We start from the raw sequence: 11,338 nt of genomic DNA, 5'->3' as shown, positions 1-11,338 counted from the left end.
GTGGCCATCTGCAAGTCGTCCACCTCTACAGCTAAACCATTTAGGATTGCCTCTTATGCAACTGACTGCAAACTGAAGGACCAAGCGGGATTAATCGCCCAACACAACCCGTTCGTGTCGTTCGTGTGTGCTGTACTTACGTCGATATTGAATTTTGGTGGTCATCGCTCCCACGTGTCTTTGTCACGTATACCTCACTGTCCGTTGGTTGTGTGGAGTGAGCAAAGGCTGGTCGGTATTCAGTCAAGAAAAGAAACAGGACTAGTATCATGCGCCAGAATGAAGAAGCAGTACATATTTTTAACCTTCCATTTCGAATGTAATCTTGCCGAAACAATAGCTCGGTCTTTCTTGGGTCGACTAAACATTGTCTTATTTTATTTTTGATCCGTCTACTTATTATATTACCATTCCATCTCACATTTACTTGTCATCCATCCCTTCATTCATCATCTAATCATTGTATTTTCAAATCCTTTAATATGTATCCGTCCATTTAACCATCCCATCTCACCATTTACTTGACATCCATCCATCCACCCATACATCTATCCATTTATCATCCATCCATCCATCGTCCATCCATCCATCCATCCATCACCCATCCATTCACAATCCATCCATCCACCCAACCATCCATCCGTCCATTCACCCATCCATCCATCCATTCACCCATCCATCCACAACTGACGTGGTGTGGATGGTCCGATGCCCTTGCTGCGTCAAACGCCAGAAGACGTTACATAGACGGCAGTTACCCCTGTTTGACGCTGGGCAATAAGGACTAAAGCAAGGATATTGCAGCGTATGGTACTTGTTGGTCCCTACCTGGCTTTCGGCATTAATGGGTACAACAAGGACTGGTCGGCTCGGAGTCAGTATACTGTGAGTGGGGAATTCATGCTTAACTGCGGCATGGTATCTCAGTGGGCTATCACTATAAAACCAGCTTAGGTCTGGGCTAATACAAGCAGCCACACATACACACGCATGCACGTCGTCATATGCGCGAAATATTCTCAATTACGACGTTAAACCCCATTTCTCCTCACCTCAGCGTGGATTCAGTGTACTGTGTCTGAATGGACTATGTCGAACTGTGGCTTGGTATGTCAGCGGGTTAGCATCAAGTAAAACGCATAAATCCTTGCTGCTCACCCACGTACACAATAACACATTAGTGAAATGATCTTACACTGATGTAAAACCCCATCTGTACGTACTCAAATATATTATCAGCCAAATTCAACTTTCAATGTCTGAAAAAACACAATCTGCCAAAGAAGAAGATATTACATGAAAGCCAATAACGTTTTTTGACAGTGTATATAACACGAAGGCAAAGAACGGTTTTTGAAAGTGCCTATCACATGAAAGCCAAGGAGGTTTGTGACTATGCTTATCACATGAAAGATAAGGGTTTTTTTTGACTGTACAATGTTGACCGATCTCACATAACATAACACAGTCACTTTTGATCAGTGTAGATCAAAACAGCTTTAAGTTACTAATATTGTGCATGTACACATCTTTAGTCCTCTTTCAATCAGTCTTCTTGAGGTCAGTGTTCTGGGAAGATCTGGGTCGGGGTAGCCTAATGGTTAAAGCGTTCGCTCGTCAAGCCGAAGACCCGAGTTCGTTTCCCCACATAGGTACAATATGTGAAGCATGGTTCTGGTGTTCCCCGTCGTGATTATGGTGGAATATTTCTAAAAGTGGCGTAAAACTTAACTCACCCATACACTCTTGAAAGATCTGTCAGCGGTTAAAGGGACCAACGAACGTACATGCACGTGGGGAGGGTTTGTAATTTGATTTGTTAGACTCTGAGTTAAGTTATGTTTTCGTGAACAAATTTACTGCAGCAACCTATGCTTGTAAAGGTTGACTTACGGGATCGGCTATCCTTACTACGTATACGTAGATCGATGATCATGATGTCAATCACTGGATTGTCTGGTCCAGAGTGGATTATTTACAGACCGCCTTCATGTGGCTGGAAAATTGCTAAGTGTGGTTTTCAATAACAAAAACACCAAACAAAAAACAACATAGAGTGATCCTAGTACCATTTGAACAATGGAACCCGTGAAGATCCGGGTTAGAATTGACCTTCAGTGACCCATGCTTGACCTAAAAGACGACTAACGGGATCGGGTGGTCAGGCTCGCTGACTTGGTTGACACATGTCATCGTATCCCAATAGCATAGATCGATGCTCATGCTGTTGATCACTGGAATGTCTGGTATAGACTCTGAGTATTTACAGACCAGCACCATATAGCTGGAATATTGCTGAGTGCGGCGTTAGACTAAACTCACTCACTCACTTGAACAATGGCGCCGCCATTGCGACGACACCCGGTGTCAGCGTGATGCAAGAAAAAATGCTCATGATATGATCGGAACCGTGAGGCGATTCTGCCATCGCCAGAGCATTCTCATTGATATGGAAAGTGTTTTGTCACTTTTATAAACCTTATTGTGACCTTTCGAGACAGAAAACTTACAATTTAACCCATGTGTTTTAGATTTTAAAACACACGAGCTTACACGATTGGATAACGTTATTGAAATCTTCGATACTCGTAGAAAAACTTAAATAAAATTGATAAAGACATGGCTTGAAAGAGGGAGTTATAAAAACTCAATTACAAGACACGCGGAATAACTATTAAATTCATAGACAAAAGTATAGTTTGGATTAAGTCCAAATGTGTGGGAGTGGAAAGAATATCCCCAACTTATATTACTGGATGACTTCTGCACTATCATTGTCTTTTTCTACGATTAAGCGTTTTCAGAAGTAATAGCACTGAACGTAAAAACTGACTGATAAGTTGTTACGTAGACTTTTTCAAAGACAAAGCATTTTCAGGCCTACTAGCACAAAGAAGTTCATGTGTCTCTAAAGTCGTTACATACAAATCTAATATGGACATTCTAAACGAAAGAAGGAGAATAGTTCAACGAAAAACATAATGTCCATAGAAGTCGAACCACGGGTATTCACCGAGTTGTGCCTTTCATGTCTATGTTTTCATTTGGCTGACGGCTATAGTTAGTGTGATCATGGATCAGCGTTTACTGCAATTGATTCCGTTATCCTGTGTTCAAAATGACCATTTATTGCAATCATGCGAAACGTTGAATACACCGCAACCTGTAATTATAGCTTGTTTTCATATAGCGCGTGAGTGTTATCAGAAATGGTAAAATCATTGCTATGAGTCATGATATAAGTGCTATGTCGTGCTTTAAATAATCTCATAACTGTTAGAAACAGTTCTTACTGTGTAGATGACACGTAGAAATAGTATCTAGTGATGTGTTTGTAAACAAATGGACTTTCGCTGACAAGTGTATTGACAATGTTGTTCGAAAACAAAAATGTCTAGCTCAAACGTAACATGATTTGATGAAGGATTTCCAAATCGTAACCAGAAGCACTTGGCTCAAGGGTTTTGGTACTACAGAACAGTTTCCCTACAAACACCGCTGTACCTACACGCTCATTAACCTACTCTTAATTCTAAACCTGCTAGATTCATGAATGGACTGTGCTATTTCACGAGTCGTGTCGCAAATGGCTTTCCTCTAATCGAACACAGCCCGTGATTGGAATAGATATCGATCCCTCCTCCTCCCTTTTCTCATCCATGCGCTGCTATCACGGGTCAGTTTCTCCCCCTAAACCACAGCGTTCGCCGAGCCCCAATCCTTCCTGAAGCCTCATCGCTCTCCAAACCATATGGCCACGCGGACGCTCGTAGCTTCAGTCGCGCCTCGGACAGCGGAGCGATAAGTCGTAGCTATACTGGACTACTTTCACGGGGATAAGTGACAGACGGCAAGCGACTTGGTGTCAAGGGATATTCTACGGAAGGTTAGTGTTTTGTTTAGATCTAAAATAGTGTTTTCAATTTAAAAAAGGTGGACATATATTCTGATCACGTCATTCCGTATCCAAACATATCTGACTTTGATAACAAAATTGCATGTTTACGTTTGTCGTCAACTTTTTGATGTGGACAACTCACAAAGAGAACACATGCATGATTGAAAGGCTGTCATTATGTGGGTGAACTTACGGAAATGTTCTTCATACAAAACATAGAACTTATGTTATTTTTCATTGTGGAAGAATATTTTGTTACAAAACTATATGTTAAGTGTGGTTACGACTTTGAAAGAATCGGTATTTGTTCATGAAGCATCGGTAAATAACCTCTGTCATGTTCTGATCCAATTATACAAATGTGCTCAGCATTCAATAAATGAAAGGTAATGCGCTCTATTTGAAACGTAGTAACCATGAATAGAATACTTGTACAGTAATCTACCTCGTGTGATATTTATCAGGGTTTTCTTTTGCTTAGCCTAGTTGATTGTGTGTCGTTTCTAATGTCTCCTGCCATATCTGCTGTACCTTGATATACTTGTTTAGCTGGCTTTGGTTTCTTCTTCACTTGTGAAAAGTCAAAACCTCAACATAAGAGAATATTAGTCTGTTACCTTCAAAAAATATATTTCCATTAAATGCAATTGGGAAAATGTATATACAATGCATATAAATGGATCACTGAAAATCCTTGATGGCACCAGGTGTTTGCAAAATGAGAAAACATATCCTGCTCTGCTGATGAGTAAGGAGGTAGGACGTATCAACGTCACATCACGGGGTAACATCATGTTGACAAGCGACGTGTCATATTCAATTAATCTGAGGAACGCCCGCCAACAAATTCTGGAATGACTTAACAAGACACACTCAGCAAACGAAGATAATCTATTGCACGTTTTCTGATGAATTTATGTGTTACATCTTGGGCATTTAAGAACAAAGAAATAACCAATTTGAAAAAAGAACTAATTGAAGCTTGTACGTGTGGTATCTGTTAGCAACGGGAAACGGTAGTTTTATTTCAAATGTTTCCTCTTTTGAAAAGAACGTACGGAATGCTTGCCTTAAGCAGATTAACAATGTTTCTGTATAGCATCATAGGTTTCCGTAACATTAAATCCAATCTAACTTGATAGGAGTGCTTATTGATTTTTGTATTTAAATTGTAATGAATATGAGATGTTGATCTCTAAAAGATCATATTCATAAAAGTTTCCATAGTTACTGCTGCAGTTGTTTAGTTTTCTCTAATTCCCAAGCTGCGAAGCTGAGTCAAATTATGAATATTTGATATATATTATTGCTGTAATAATGTATATCTTAGACGCTTCAGTAATTCTTCAATAGATCTTAGACAATGATAGTGATATGCACCAAGTTCAAATCGTAATGTGAAAAGTGAACATGTATTGACAATAGATTTCCTACCAGGGCAATGTTATACGGTACAAACGTACTTAAGGACAAAGCAACTCCAACGTTACCCTATGCTGCCTAGATACTCAACTGTTTGATAAAAACTCTGCTATTACAACCTTAGTTCTGGTATCATGGGGTGTGAGTATCCGTGTTTATTGCATTACAGCTGTTTGGGAAACAATTCACGTAATTATGAAGAGCCACCCTCTGACATGATTGAGATGATTATGATGAGTATATATAGCCGCCGTTTATCCAAATGTCAGAGTTCCAGAAGTACACCGTTGGAAGGAGTCATGTCGGCTTATTGAAACATCCCTAACCATTATCGGTAGTTAGTTTGGCGAAGCGTTTAATCACATGGTAATACTGGAAGAGATATTCCGTTGTAGGTCTGACTAGAAATGATTGGTACCGTAAGAATCCTCTGCCCTAACATCTACAATACTACTTAGTCTACACTAAATGGTGATCTGGCCAAGTCTTTAAATTCAGAGTTCTGGCGAGGTTCCGTGTCTGAAAACAGACATCTGTAATTAAATGGCTATTTTTCCTTGTACACTTTGCTTCACTCGGATGAAACGTTCTTCATTTGAAAGGATGCTTTTGAGTAAACGTTTTAACAGTGGTTTGGAAATGGATCCAAATCTAAAAATATACCTCTGGCTGGCTTTCTTGTAAGTCAGTTTCACGTTACAAAGAACACTGAAATAATGGCCGTCACGGTTATTAGTTTCCTAGGGAGGTAACAACGTATGTCTTACCTGACCATATTCTCATTATTTGGTGTATACGGTAGCTTTACTGGCTTGTTGTCAGGTGACAGTATACCTGCATTCGTTTTGGAAACCATTTTCACACTGAGATGCATTCTGAAATATATTTTATATCATTTAGATCTATATCCATCAGACAATCGAAGAAGTTATTTCATGTATCATTGTCTCTGCAACGACCGGGACGATGGAAGTGGCTTTTGAGCATGGGTCGGTGAACACGTTGGACTGGTACAGCCACTGATTGTGTCGGTAGTGATAGCATATATATATGTGTGTGTACTTTTTAACAAGGCAAGGCAATCTTTATAATACCAAGCATTTACGCACCTGTGTAGAGTTCCTTCTAACCCACCCAATGTGTTGATGTTTGCATAAGTAAAACATATAATCTTTAGTTGCTCCTAATAAGTTCACACTACTTCTTCCAAAAATCCTTGACAGAAGTAAAATAGTTGCTTTGTATAGAAGCGTTGCAATAATCTATGCGTAACTTTCATCGAGGTGTTGGATAAATAATTCCATATCCCTCTGAAGGCTTTGAAACAGTTGCAAAAGAGAGCCCTTGTACCTACTGTAATTAAGTAAGCCTCAGGTGAGCTGTTAATTAAGGATGGTTTAAGCAAAGCTGGGTGTGAGTGAGAGCTTGTTAAAGATGCACAATGTATTATTTAGCGCAGTGATCTTTGTCATAATCGCTTGGCTTGCAACGTTAAGTGAACGGCAGTCATGGATTCTGGGCAGGAATCTGTTAACCGCTGATAACGACAATGTGATGTCGGTGTGGTTCCTTTCAGCCTGATTAAACTATAGAGATGTTTATATCACTTTAATCGTGTAATGCATTGATTTCTTCAGATTTTAATTTCTACTCGTAAGCGTTTTCTGATTATCTGTTCGATTTCTTACAACTAAACGCTTGTCCTTCGAGAAAAGAGTGTCATACTCTGATTTCACAAGTGGATATGTTGTTGCACTTAGATAATTAGTAAGTTCGTTTTTTCAGGAAAATCGATGAAACAGAATTATTTGAACATTTTTCAATTTCAAAATATCCCATAAGTATTTGCTCGGGTCATAACTTCATTGACTTTTAAATCATGATATTTTTTGTGGAGCTAACGTTTGTCCTGGATGTAAGTTCAGGAGAATATCAACTTAAACTGATTAAGGGTATCGAGGGGAATTCATTGCCCTATATCACTTGCAAGGCCTTTCAGGTTATCTGTTTTTCCAGACTGATTTTTGTCCGATGGTAGAATACGGTATAGAGAATAAAGAAGCCGGAGTCATTCCCCAGTACTTTCAGGCCTGTTTGCATATCACTGCAAGAGTAACATCATTATGGGCATTTTGAACCCTTGAGTAAAACACTACAAAGGCTACAATGTAAGTTTTCACAAGGGATAGACAATCTCATTTGGAAAATCCAGAGTATCGTTTTCATGCCGTTAATTCACGGCTGCGGCGAAAATGGCGTATTTTTCGAGTCTCGCGAGAACATATCTCTGAATGCTGTTCCAAGAGCAACAAAAGTGGAATTTGTCAACATTGTGGCTTGGCTATGATATTGTTATTGGAGTAAGATGACCCTGACAGACGAGTACCGTTTATAGATTAGCTCGCCTGTAATTCCAGCGACGTAACTAGATTTCATCCTCTGACGTCTCTTGTTACACCGGTTGCAGTGGGCCTCGCGTATATGACGCCCACTTTTGTCGTTTCTGTAAGGCGTCTTATTCGACATGTTGTTTGACCGCCGTAGTGGTCTAGTGGAAACAGCGTCTGTTCAAGGTCGGTGGTCGGATCTCTTGGATGCTTCACAGGAAATCACATTAATAGATGAAACTTGTTGTTGCCCTGCATGTGGCTCGGCATTAAAGTGATAGCACAACGACTGGACGAAAGTATAATGCGATTGAGTGGGTGTGACAGTTAAACAACGGGGTATGGTATGCCAGTGGTCTATCCTTATGAAACCGGCATTAGTGTGGACCATTACAAGTACCACCACCGATAGGCAGGTCGATATATACTCCCGCTAAGTGCACTAATCCTGAACGCGACCTTAATCCCCACTTTCCCGTCACCATATGTGGTTTCACGGGCTACTTTGTACACCTGAGGTACACAACACATGATGCAAAACAGGCAAGATAGCTTCATTTGTGCTGCGGTCCATCATTACAAATGAATGGTTTGTCTTTTCCATTCAGTCCTCTATTCCATCATAAAACAATTTTATGAATGTTTGAAAAACAACCCAAATATTGTTTTCATTTTCTCGCTCTGATTTGTCATTTGGCTCTAGAATGTACTACAAAATGTTTTTTATTCTGCTGAATGAACTGATCCATACTTCTTTAATCTCAAACAAAGCCTTGATTATAGGTATCAGACCTTAATTAGATTATCCCATTAAGAATACAAAAAAGTAACTAATTAATTAGAAGAAATAGTTAGAGAAACGTATATTTTGTTTCTATGTATGAATGATCGAAGCGTTAGTCTATTGCTCAAAATGTTAAAGGGGTGGTGGGGTAGCCTAGTGGTTAAAGCGTTGGCTCGTCACGCCGAAGACCCGGGTTCGAATCCCCACATGGGTACAATGTGTGAAGCCCATTTCTGGTGTCCCCCGCCGTGATGTTGCTGGAATATTGCTAAAAGCGGCGTAAAACCATACTCAGTCAGTCGGTCAAAATGTTAAAGTGCCCATCACTCCGAAAATGCCTGGGTATGATTCCCCATGTGTGAAGACAATTTTTGGTGTCTCCCGCTGTGATTATCCCTTCCCTAATCTTGACATTCATCTATTTGCAGACACTAACATATCAAAGATTATTTTAATGTTTTATCCGGCTAAGAACCACATTAAGGCGCCTACTCTGGTTATTTGTAGATATACGTGGCTTATTGAAGTATCTTACGCATTTTATCGATCAGACCTGCCTACCTTTAACTTTGCAATTTGATCAGTTCAAACATGTGCAATAGACGCAGCTGATAACCTACGGACTCCCGTTACTCCCTGAACCGACTCGTGCTTAAGCAATAAGAAGGGTATGGAAAATGCAAAATACTTCAACAGACTGGAGAATCGACCATATGCTTGCTCTTCAATAATCTTCGTAACTTTGTTGCCCAAGTCCACAGGTTCAATAATTAGAAAACAGTCTAGTGTAAGCATGGACAAGTCATCTTTGTATATATCACGTGCAGTAGACATCAAAACATGAATTGACATGTAAGTATATTTACGTAGGGGACTCTGAAGCTGTTTATTTGCTTCATGCATGTACACATCACATTCATTGTGACACGCACCGAAGGCATTTTGGGCATATAGAGAAAAGGAAAGCTGGGTATATTTCAATATCATTTGATCGTTTGCGTGTGGTTGATAATGCAAAAAACGCCCCGATTCCCACGCAATATTTCGAACTCCTATTGACCACTTTCTACAGCAAGTGGACGTCTTTGATGAACGAATACCATTGCAAGTTTAGGATGGGTTGATTGGAATACGGAAAACATTTTGGGCAAGCACACAAACACGCAATTGACAAGCCTCCTCATAAAAAAATACAAAATTAAGAGGAGAAAGTAAATAAAGTTATGAAAACAAGCCAAGTTATCTTGTGTTAAGAATCGTGTTTATTTCAATGTGAATATACATTTACACTGTCGATGCCCTCGGTGGAATATGTTGCAACATTGTCAACACTTTTGATGATATATCTGCAAATAAACAGTGTTTGTTGTCACGTCTTTCTTGATACTGCTTACAACTATTCATTTCCCACTTTCTTCATGAAATGTTTTAGTGTGAATTCTCTTGCTGCTCCAGAATTTCATATATCTCACAGTAAACGAACATGTGCATCAAAGTTGATACCAATAATGATTAATTATCAGAACTAATGTATTTTTTCCGGCATTACCTCGTGTATCTATGATGGTCAAACGTCCTTTCAATTGTTAATCCTCATGTTCGTAAGAAGATCGGAGATAAACCGTTTGGCATTAATGCTAAATTTGACTGCGGTTGTTTACACACTCAAATGTATCATGTCTATCGATGCCCTCATTACACAAAAATGTCCCCGCTTAACACACAACACTGATTTAAACAAAGCGATTTTGACAGTTTTACAGAAAACAATGGTTCCTTTTTTTCAAAATGGAGATTGTATGTTGTTTAGTTGTTGTTCAGTGGGGCTCGGTCGTCCAAGGCGCAGCATGCAGAGTAGCGTTTCTTTTGATAATATGTTCGAATCCAGATTTCTAGGTTTGTCGGTGCCAAACCCTTCCCTTAATCACTGTGCATATATGTGCCCTCTTCGAGACAGCTCGGATTGAGGTCAACCGTGATTAGAGGTGTGACGATACGGAAATGTCACGATACGTATCGCGATATCTTGGAACGATACGATTCGATTCGATGCATATCACGATATGCTATCTTTAGTTATTTTCTTTAAAAATAAGAATATTTTGATAGCAAGTAACAGTGTAAATTTTTACATAACCGTCAATTTCTAGTGATTATTAACAATTTTAAGGTCAACGATACATATCACGATACGAACAAAAGTATCGACATATTTATCGTCAGATAAAGTATCACAATTATCGATACTACGATATATCGTCACAGCTCTAACCATGATTATGATTCTCGGTTCGTCAGTTCCTACCCCGTGCATGATGGTTTCATCAAATCGTTGTCCGTGCATTCCTCCCAAATCAGATGAATATATCACGATATAGCTGAAGTACAGTTCAACTAAACTAACTCACTGTTTAAAGAACCATTAAGAAATATTTCGTCGCAGTGACAAGAAGGTAGTCTATTTTGGGTTAGGTGAACGTTCCCTGTTCAAACACAAAGACGAAAACACTGCTCGACATGTGGATCAACACATGCTGAAACTTTAGACCTAGCATGTACGCTTAGTGGGGACAATTCTACCTGAGGTAACTCTGAATACCTGTAATCAATGCAGTATTGATCAGGCGTGTCCTGTATTCTCCACAATCCTTCCTCTGAACGTGTCTGGAAAGCAAACACAGACCCCCTAATAATGGCCAACAAAACAACACATGGAGCTCTTAGATTATTTGACATCGATGACAGTATGGATTTACTAATATTCCCGTCACGAAATATTAAATATTTTTATAGATGTCTGGAATCGTCCCTGAGGCGTTTATTGCACAATCCTAAAACCAACGGTTT

The 11,338-nt window shown here is 39.5% G+C and overlaps 1 protein-coding gene across 1 annotated transcript in view; it reads left to right on the top strand.

Annotated features, from left to right (window-relative positions):
* The first annotated feature begins 3,728 nt into the window (after positions 1-3,728).
* LOC124292033 (alpha-2 adrenergic receptor-like) overlaps positions 3,729-11,338 on the top strand; it is a 118,625-nt gene continuing 111,015 nt past the window's right edge. The window contains exon 1 of the mRNA XM_046729107.1: positions 3,729-3,886. The gene's annotated coding sequence lies outside the window, so the exon portion shown is untranslated. The remainder of the gene's footprint in view (positions 3,887-11,338) is intronic.

The sequence above is a fragment of the Haliotis rubra genome, unplaced genomic scaffold, assembly GCF_003918875.1.
Source record: "Haliotis rubra isolate DU_JTF1 unplaced genomic scaffold, ASM391887v1 Scf505, whole genome shotgun sequence".
NCBI classification, from domain to species: Eukaryota; Metazoa; Mollusca; class Gastropoda; order Lepetellida; family Haliotidae; genus Haliotis; species Haliotis rubra.
This window is presented reverse-complemented; position numbering and strand designations above follow the sequence as displayed.